The sequence below is a fragment of the Aegilops tauschii genome, chromosome 7 (genome assembly GCF_002575655.3).
Source record: "Aegilops tauschii subsp. strangulata cultivar AL8/78 chromosome 7, Aet v6.0, whole genome shotgun sequence".
Lineage (NCBI taxonomy): Eukaryota > Viridiplantae > Streptophyta > Magnoliopsida > Poales > Poaceae > Aegilops > Aegilops tauschii.
In genome coordinates, this window is record NC_053041.3 from 452,455,539 (window position 1) to 452,465,312 (window position 9,774).

The window sequence follows — 9,774 nt, forward strand, 5'->3', positions numbered from 1 at the left end:
TTGTTGCTCCTTCTTTCTTCAAAAATTCACAGGATTTGCTCAGTGGGAGGCGGATGTGGTGGTGGAGACAGAGGTGGTTGGTATGGCTCGGGGGAATGTCCTGCCTGTCTTGCGGAGCGACGGACAGGGACATCCTCACAAGCTTGGCTGCTGCTGCCTCCCCGCGTCATCCTATTATTTATTTTCCCAATACATAGCAACCGCGATGAGAAAAATCCAACATGGGAGGAAAGCCATTGACAAATCCCAGAAGAAAACAACGAAAGAAAACCAAAGCGAATAAAAGGTTCCAACATAATTGTACATAGACTCAGCATGAAAGTAAACATCACAACGGGTCTACTACCCTCATACATGAAGCTAAGCATCATGACACGTGCGATTACACCCATACATCATACTCATGACGAAAACGATACTCTAGCGGTCTACTGCTCGGACTGTGCTGCTGCGGGCTCCTCTTCTGAGCCGGACCCAGATCCTGAACTGATAGTAGAGACCTCCGGGTTAAGAGAGACGCGACGGCGCTGCCTCGAGGGCTCTCCCTCAGGGGCAGGCGCGGGATGGGATCTAAGCATAGGAGCGGCATGAGTAGCGACAAGGGAAGCCCACGCAGCAGGAGCACTGCGAGGGGTCACCGTCAGAGGGTTAACGGTACCCTGCGAAGTCACCGGGGGAACGGAGGCGGAAGGAACTGCAGTAGTGTAGATGACAGTGGGAAGAGGGTTCCTAGTACAAGCAGCAGCGAGAGCTGTCCGGGCACGTGAAAGCTCCCAAGCTAACTCGTAGTTCAGGAGATAACTGGCAGTGATATAGCGGGAAAGGTGGCTAGTGGGACGATCGCACGCCGGTTTAATCAAAGGAAAATGGATACGCCCATTCTCGTGCAGAGATGGGTAGTAGAAGAGACCTGGGTGGGTGTGCATGCGAACCTCGTTGTAGCGCAAGTCTACAAGAGCCTCGATAGCAGCAAACTGAACCGCCCGAGATGGCGTAGAAGCAAGACCACCCTTAGTAGAATGAGTGTAAGCGCCGGAAGGGGAACTGTGGTGTAGAGTAACCTTAGCATAATACTCATACAATGCACCGGCCAGATGCTCCCGATACACCCGATACTCTTGATCAGCACCCTCTGGGTAGAGTCGTCGCCAAACGTTCTGAAGCAGGTGCGACGATGTGTACGAAACTGGCTCAGGATGGTACAAGATCGGTACTGGAGCCATCTACACTCACAAACCATACGGTTAGTAATAACAACAGATAAATATGCATGCAATGCAGCAACCAATTTCTATGACTACCGGCACTCAAACGAAGCTATCTACCGTTCCACTAACGCACTAACGGTCTAGCGTGTCCTACAATTAGCGCGGCTCTGATACCAAGCGTTGTGGCACCCCGGCTCAGAGCAACCGGTTTACCTTGCATTGCCAGCCTAGAGATCAAGTCTTCTGGCAATACACAACAACATGGTACAAAAACAACCGCTTTATTGATGCTAGCAGATTACATAAGTCGGATATTACATCGAGATACGAGGCCAAGCGGCACACTCGGTGCGGCTGAACAGTATGTACATTATTTAATGAACATGACGAGGGCCTCGATCACACGAACTACGCGGCAGCGGAAGAATGACGAAGTGGAACTCCATAGCACAGGGACACCAACGTGGATACGGCCTAGACGCGACATGCGCTCCGATGCGAACCGACTTGCCTGAAAGTTGGCATGACATGCCAGGTCAGTACATTGAATGTACTTGCAAGCTCATAACAAACATAAGCATGATGAAATACAATATCATGACAATTAATCAAATTAATGCAAAGCAAGAACTACTAAAGATGCAATGAAACCAATACGTGCACCGAGTCTCACACACTCGCTTACCAGACGGTTACCTCGTAACCAAACGTTGACCATACCGGGGTCACAACTGAAACCAACCACTCATGAACAACTCAAGAGTTCATGGATCACCATGAAACAAGATGCACCGCAACAATCATTTAGTTTGCAAGATTAATTATAAAAGTTGATCCATGGTGTGACTTACTTCCGAGCTATATATGCCCATAACCGAGGACGCGGCTATCAATAGATTAAATACACTCTGCAGAGGTAGCGCACTTTACCCACACTACGGAACCCCTAGCCTCGCACTCCCATTCGGGTGGACCAAAGTGTTCCGACGAAAACCTCCCTTTGTCGTGGCACTCTCCTAGCCACGCCGACCAACTCCCTCTCAGGGCTAGGTCTTGGGTGGCCCCGTGCCTATCAAAGGCACCAACGGCCACCGTCGTGGCAAAACGGTCCCAAACGGGGACAAGGTACCATAAAAACAAAAATGAGCACACAAGGTTATGTTTGCTTACCGGGCTAGGTTATGCACGCCCATAACCTTCCCTCGCGGGAGGCACCGGTGAGAGGCACCACAAAGGACCGAATTAAGACCTTCCCACAAGGTAAATGTGGTCGCACTGAATAAAAACCTGATTCAGTGGCACCATGATGTCATCAACATCATATTCAAGCTGAACTTAATCAAGTTTAACTTTGATATAAGAACTTTTTATAAATAACAATGATACTTTGACATAATCAAGCAACTAATCAACATGCAAAGCAAACAACACATGGATATGGATCAAACTTATCAACATAATTATCTTGCAATACTCAGGATCAAAAACTTCACTTGTCCTAATTCATTTTTATTATCAAGCAATATTTTTATTAGCTCATCATTTATATGAAAATATCACTTAATAAAAGAACTATCATTATCTACCATATCAATATAACTAATGCAAAAATTTATTCTACTTGACCAAACAAGTCCATGCAATTTACCAGTAACTAAAACAAGCATATCAAGCATGATAAAGTAACTAGCAATTAACAAAATTTATTTATCAAATTTTAAATGCAAATAAAAACTCATATTCAAGTAGAAAATCATAGACATTGAAATAATACCATCCAAATGCTGGTGTGGCTTGCCTTAGTGTAGAGCAGGATCACACCCCTCTTGGCTTGCTTCAAGACAAGCTTCTCCTTCTGAAAATAATTAAAAACCACAAAAACAAATATCGAAAACCTCTCTAAATAGCACCAGAAATTCTAGGCAGCAAGGGAAAATCCACCTTTTGGTGTGCTGCTAGACCTTTCTGAAACAAAGACAATGCAAAAAGAATCAAGTCATTTGGACTTATGGTTTAGAAATGGTGGCGGGTCAAAGTTTGAGTCAATTTCTGATTAAATTTGAATTAAACAGAAATTCCTGGGGGGGTGACGTCGAAGGCATAAAAGGAAAGTGTGCCTCCACTCGTACCGCTTCAGGCGCGAGTGGTGAGGCTGACGGGTGGGCCCCGCACGTCAGGAGAGAGAGGGGGAGCGAGAGCAGAGGGTGACGGCGCTTCGCCGGAGCTCACGCCGTAGAGGAGGGGGTTTGGGGCTAGATGAGAGGGATAGAAATGAAGTTGGGTTCACGGCGCACCTGCCCGTACCCGTGGCTTGCCGTGGGATGGCCGGAGCTGCTCACAGTCAAGCTTGCAAGTTGCGGTGGCGGACGGGATTCACCAGAGTGGAAGAAGACGACGGCTAGAGGCGGCTTCGGGGGCTCAGCAGCATCCAGGCAGCACCAAGGGACCTCCAATGCCACGTCCGAGTAGTTGGTCGAGCTCGAGAGGCACCAGAGCGAGGTGGCCGAGCTATGGAGGTCACCGGAGTTCTCTGGTCGGGTCAGACGGCCAGAGGCCTGCCCGACCGGGCTGTGGCCCTTCTACGTGTTCGTGGAGGTGGTGAGGAGTGGTGCGTGGCTAGGAATCGAGGAGGGAGGCCCTATGTCGGTGTACAAAAGAAGGGGCGCACCTTTGTACCCCTTTACCTGTGCACGGGCAGTCGGAGCCGCGCCCACGGCCGCACCAAGCAGGACAGGGGAGGTGAACCGAGGTAAAACCGAAGCCCAAGACAGCCAAGGCAACACCAAGGCCGAGAACACAAAGAAGCAGAAGGACGAAGCAGGCTCCCCCGGCAAGACCCTTGCCGAGGCAGCCTCGGCAGCCCCGATAAGACCCTTGCCAGGGCGGCTCGCCCTTGCCGGGGGAGCCTCAACAACCCCGACAAGACCCTTGCCGGGGCGGCTCGCCCACACCAGCAGAGTGAGCCAGCCTCGAGCCCACGGGCTCCAAGTCAACCAACCACGTTGGAACTAGGGCTCGGGAGGCACCTCCATGGTGGCATGCAGATCTTTGTGAAGACAAGGAATATTCAAACTCAGATGAGGATTGTAAGACGACGATCCTCGGCAAGATCCTTGCCGAGGACGACAGCGCGCCACGGCAAGACCCTTGCCGGGCCACCCGGCAAGGCCTTCATCGAGGACGTCAGCAGGGCTACTGCCACGCCCGCACCAACCAAGTCTCCACCGCCGTTCGCATGCAGCTGCCAGCCCAACCAGCTAGGCAGGCACCTGCATGGCAACATGCAGCTCCTAGGCCAACTCATCAAGCGTCTGCGTGGCGGCATGCAGATCTTCGTGAAGACCCTACCACCGCGCCACCTCAGCTGCCTGCCTGCCTACATGGCGCCGCACGCATCGCTGGCCAGGGCGCGTGTCGAAGCGAGGAGGAGTGGCGACGGACGGGATGGGCCTCGCTCCCGCCCCCGATAAAGCTAGGGGACACCTAAACGGCGCATTAAATGGGTCTTGTCCTGTAATACGGGCGATAAGCTCGCAGTACTTTACGCCTTTCCACCTCCTGTGTGCCACTGTGGCAGCCCCTTTCGACTATAAAAGGAGGCCCATGGCATACTGGAGAGGTATTCGGCTCTTTTGAACCACGCAGCCACCGCAGCTAGTTCAAGAGCTCAAGAACACTCAATACAGCCACCAAAGTAGGACTACGGTTTTACGCATCCTCGCGGCCTGAACCTGGGTAAACGATCCTTGTGCTGATTACTAATCCTGCTCTTCTTGCAACCTTGTGCCCCGGCAACCGTAGTAGGGATTCTTGTGATCCCATAGGTGCCGTTCCACCGACATCTTTGGCGCGCCAGGTAGGGGAAGCAATTGTGAGAATCTGGTCTAGTAGTTAGCCTAGCGTTCTTCATCGCCATGGCTCCCAAGAAGAAGACGGCCACGGTGTTGTCGAATAGTCACGGCAGATGCCCTTGTGGAAGGACTTAGTCGTGGAGCCATTGCAACTAGGAAGCTTAAAGGGGTTAAAGCAGGACAAAGGACATGAGGGTTATACTGGTTCGGCCCCTTACGGTGAAGGTAAAAGCCTACTCCAGTTGAGGTGGACTTACTAGGGTTTCGATGACCAGGGAGCGAATCCGCTATGCCTGGCTGCCGATTTGATGTTATCTCTCTTAAGCCGCCGGCGGGTCATCCCCTTATATACACGGGTTGACGCCCCGTGGCCTATAGAGTCCCGGCCGGCTTATAAATAGTATCCGGCTCAGTAACTAGTTAATCTTGCCTTACAACACAAGTCACGCCATTACGGCGGTTTATCACTACGGGTCTTAAGTCGCCTACGGGCTTTAGGCCCTTTATTGAACCGCCATCTTCAAGCTTGATATTGGGCTTCATATAATGAATTGCTATAGCGTAACCCGGCCCCTCCTAGGAGGGTTACACCAGTAGTTATATCCCCAACATTAGGCCCCAGATTGATTTGAACCGGTTCATGTCAATCTTCAATACTTTAAGAAAAACTTTCTGGCTTCTATCTGTGCAAAGTTATAACCCGCCATGACGTCATCTTCTGAATTCATGATAACCCACCATGACGTCATCTTCCATTAAATTCATTTTATTCTGTCATATCTCAACAGATCTTTATCCTAATGACCATCCCAAAAATCGAGGCGTCGGAGTAGCTGGATATCCATGTCTGGCCTCCTCGTTTCTCGTGCCCTCTCTGTTAGTCCTTCCTTATAAATAAGCACGACCTTTAGGTCTTTTTTCATTCTCCCCCTTTCTGTCATCTTCTTCCTCTCGCGACTCCGCTGCTGCTCGAGCTCCGCCGCCGCCGCCGCAGCAGAGCACCTCATCTTCATCGATCTTGGCCGCTGCATCAACCTGAATCAACCAGAGAACGGCGGCGATCCTCCGCAGTAGATCTACAGCCGTAAGTCTTCACCTTCCCGCACTTCAGATCTGCATTTAGGGTTTTTAAGTTCTTTCGTGTTCTTCATGGTTCAACACAGTTTCTTCGTAATTCCTCCACCGCGGCTTTATTTGATCCAAAAGTAGTATGGAACTCATGCGGTAGTTGCTTCACATCCATTTTCAATACTAGCAGATCCCTTTTGCTTGTAAAAAGACCTCATTAGAGCTCAGGAACTCATCTGTACTAGTTTTTAGGTCTAGAATATTTTCTTTTCTGAACCACCGTTTGATCCAAAATAACAACTGCAACCTGTGAAACCTGTTTGTGCGATACTTAGGCAAAAAACTATATCCATTATCCATGACGGCTCTTACCGCCGGCTTAACGAGGCAATGCTCAATGAATGATCCTGATCACTCATAGTGGATTTAAATAATTTAATTGCTACTGTTTCCCATGGCGGTTTAAACAATCTGACACAATTAGCCATATATCATTAGGCCCCTTCGTAAGCCGCCATCTTGAATATGAATTGAAATATTTTCTCCGGCTTAAATTTGAACCGGAAATTTTTATTTTGTCATAGGCTTCCATCCTTCATAATGCCGCCCAAGGCTCCCAAAGCACCCATCACATGCAACTAGGTTAAATCCACTGTCAATGATAGCATCTTAGACGGTTTTGTGAAGAGTGGTCATCTGTCGAAGAAAGAGATCTTGTCTTATCGCGCTCCTGACCCGTCAGAAGAAAAACCTCAACCCAAGGATGGGGAAGTTGTCATTTTTACTGATCACATGAGCCGGGGCTTTGCTCCACTCGGCTCAAAGAATTTCAGAGACGTCTTACACTTTTTTGACCTGCGGCCTCAAGACATCGGACCCAATTCCGTGTCAAACATCTGCAATTTCCAAGTATTCTGTGAGATGTACCTTGGAGAAGAACCCAGCATACTACTCTTTAGAGAGTTATTTTATCTGAACCGTCAAAACGAATGTGCCCACGGGCCCAGCTTGGAACTTGGTGGGATCTCAATCCAATGACGTAAAGACTGCCTCTTCCCTTATGCCGAGCCGCCGAGTCACCCTAAAGATTGGAACCAGACTTGGTTCTACTGTCAAGACACTTCTCCGGCTGATGAGAACCCCTTGCCCGGCTTTCGCGCCCTGCGCCTGGAGTCAACTCACCCTTTACCAGATAAATTATCTTCGGCTGAACGTCAAACACTTGCCCCCACTATCAAGAAGATCAAAGCTCTTCTGGGGAACGGCCTAAACGGCATTGACTTGGTCCGGGTTTGGATTGCCTGGCGGGTGATTCCCTTGAGCCACCGCCCCGGCTTGATGTGCGATTACACAGGCCAGAAAAATGATCCTCTACGGCACAGTCCTGACGACTTACCTGAGGATGTCGTTGATGACATGACCAAATCTCTTCTGAACGAGAGCCTGGCAGATTGCGGGAAAGCATGCTTAAGTCCTTTCTGCAAGGCTAACCCGGCCCCAGCGGTAAACCATTAACTTGAGCATCTTACTTTCCATTTTGAAAATTTCATCTTTACTCAAAAACTCTTGCTATATTTTATAGGCCGGTGATAAATTCTGGAAGGTCAAGTATGACCATGAGGCTGCAAAGAAGGCCAGAAAGGCCAAGAAAGCCGCCAGAAAATCCACTGCCCGTAAGAAGGGGAACAAACCTAGCGCCTCGGACATGTTTCATCTGGATGATACCTCCGAGTCAGAGGTAACTCCTGACTCTTTAGACTCCTTCTTTAACCATCTTATTGACACTGATTATCAGCAGGAGGATACAGGAGCAAGTCATGCAGTAACTGAAGAGGTAACTATAATTTCCTCCGACTCCGAGCCTTTGCCAAGACAGAAAATCCGAAGGGTAGCCCGGAAAGTAAGATTTTCACATCCTTTAGCTTATCAAGATCCTCAATTTCTTTTGAAGCAACAGATTCACGAGAATCGAAGGCAGACCCGGACCAGTAAAGATGCGGACCTCTCCTCCGGCTTACCCAATGCAACAAGAAAATGCCGGGCTGAGGTTATCTCTGATTTATATTCTTTGTATCCTTTGGCGGGTTTTACTCGTCAACCACTCAATTCTTCTGACTCAAACTATCAGGGAACTTCACCTTCCTCCGATGAATCAATGCAGTCCAGCATGCCGGCTTTCAAAACTGCTCCAGGGTAATGATAATCTATTTATCTTGTGCTTATCTTACTCATGCTTTTTGTACTAACCCTTTAATTTTCAGTGTACAAGTAAAGCCCAGCAAGAGGACGAAGAAAAGTAAGCCGGCCGAAGAACGAGTCTTTGCTGAACCGGAGCTCAGAGCGGCTGCTCCTGATACTTCCGCTCATGAGCCATCGCCTGAACCAGCCCATGACACTCCAACTCTCACCACTGATCCGCTCGTCGAACAAGCCATGGAAGGTTCTGAAGATTCGGAGAACCCTAGCCCGGCCAAGGCGGATGACCCGGACGTCAAAATCACCCGGACTGACTTCGTTGAACCGGGAAACCCCACTGTGCTAGCCAAGTGCTCCGCCAAAGAAGAACTTCTGGAACGTCGCAAAACCCGGCTGGATGTCACTGATTATGCTCATCTGAGTATTGGAGAAATCGTCTCTGGTTATGTAAACCAAGTGCACAACAGCCGGGATCTGGAAGTTGATATGCTGAAACAAATACACCAAAAATCTGAGGTATAACTCTTGTTGCTTGTTCCTTAGTTATCCTTACTAGGCCAGCCCCCAAGTCTATTACTTATGATGAAATATGTTATAGACTTGTCATCAGCTTAATAATCACTGTAAGAAAACCGGCTTATCCGGTAGCACCCAAGGGCCGGCTTAGACAGCATGGTTGAACCGGTCTTCACCGTATTTTAACCAAGTACTTGAACAGCAATATGCATTAGCCCCCAAGTGCCAAGTATCTTATCTTGCAAAGTGCTTGGGACTTCATTTCCATGAACCACCACTGTAATTAGAGCGCTTTAGCATACATTAGCCCCCAAGTGCCAAGTATCTTTGCTTGCAAAGTTCTTGAGACTTAATGTTGCATTATGATAATCCTAACTGTAACCCGGAATTTATACAGGCCGCCATTAAGCAATTTGAATCGGAGATCTCCGACTTGAAGAATCGCCTGAAAACTCAAGAAATTGAAACCCAAAAGGCGAATTCCAAGCTTGAAGTCAGTATATCGACACAAGAAAAATTGAAAAAGAAGTTTGAGGCAGAAAGAAAAGCCTGGGCGGATGAAAAGACCCTTTACTCAACAGGGCTGAACAAGCGGAGGCCACTCTTGCAGAAACAACCGCCGAGCTATCCGGCTTAAAACGCCATATATCTCAGATGGTCTCAGCAATCTTTGGTAAGTTATTCTGCAAGTGTTATCTAGCTTGAATCTTTTTCAACAAACATCTCAATTGTCCTCAGCTCACCTGACCTTGTAATGCAGGCTCTAGGAGTGCCAATCTCAACCAGAACATCCTGACAAAACTGAAGGCCGTTTATACCCTGGTGGAACAACTCTACACCGGGTCACAACGCGCCTTAGCCGTCGTGGCTCTGTCAAATGAAGTTCCCACTCATCTGGCGGATGTGCTAAGGCGGCTTGCCGTGCTACCTCAACG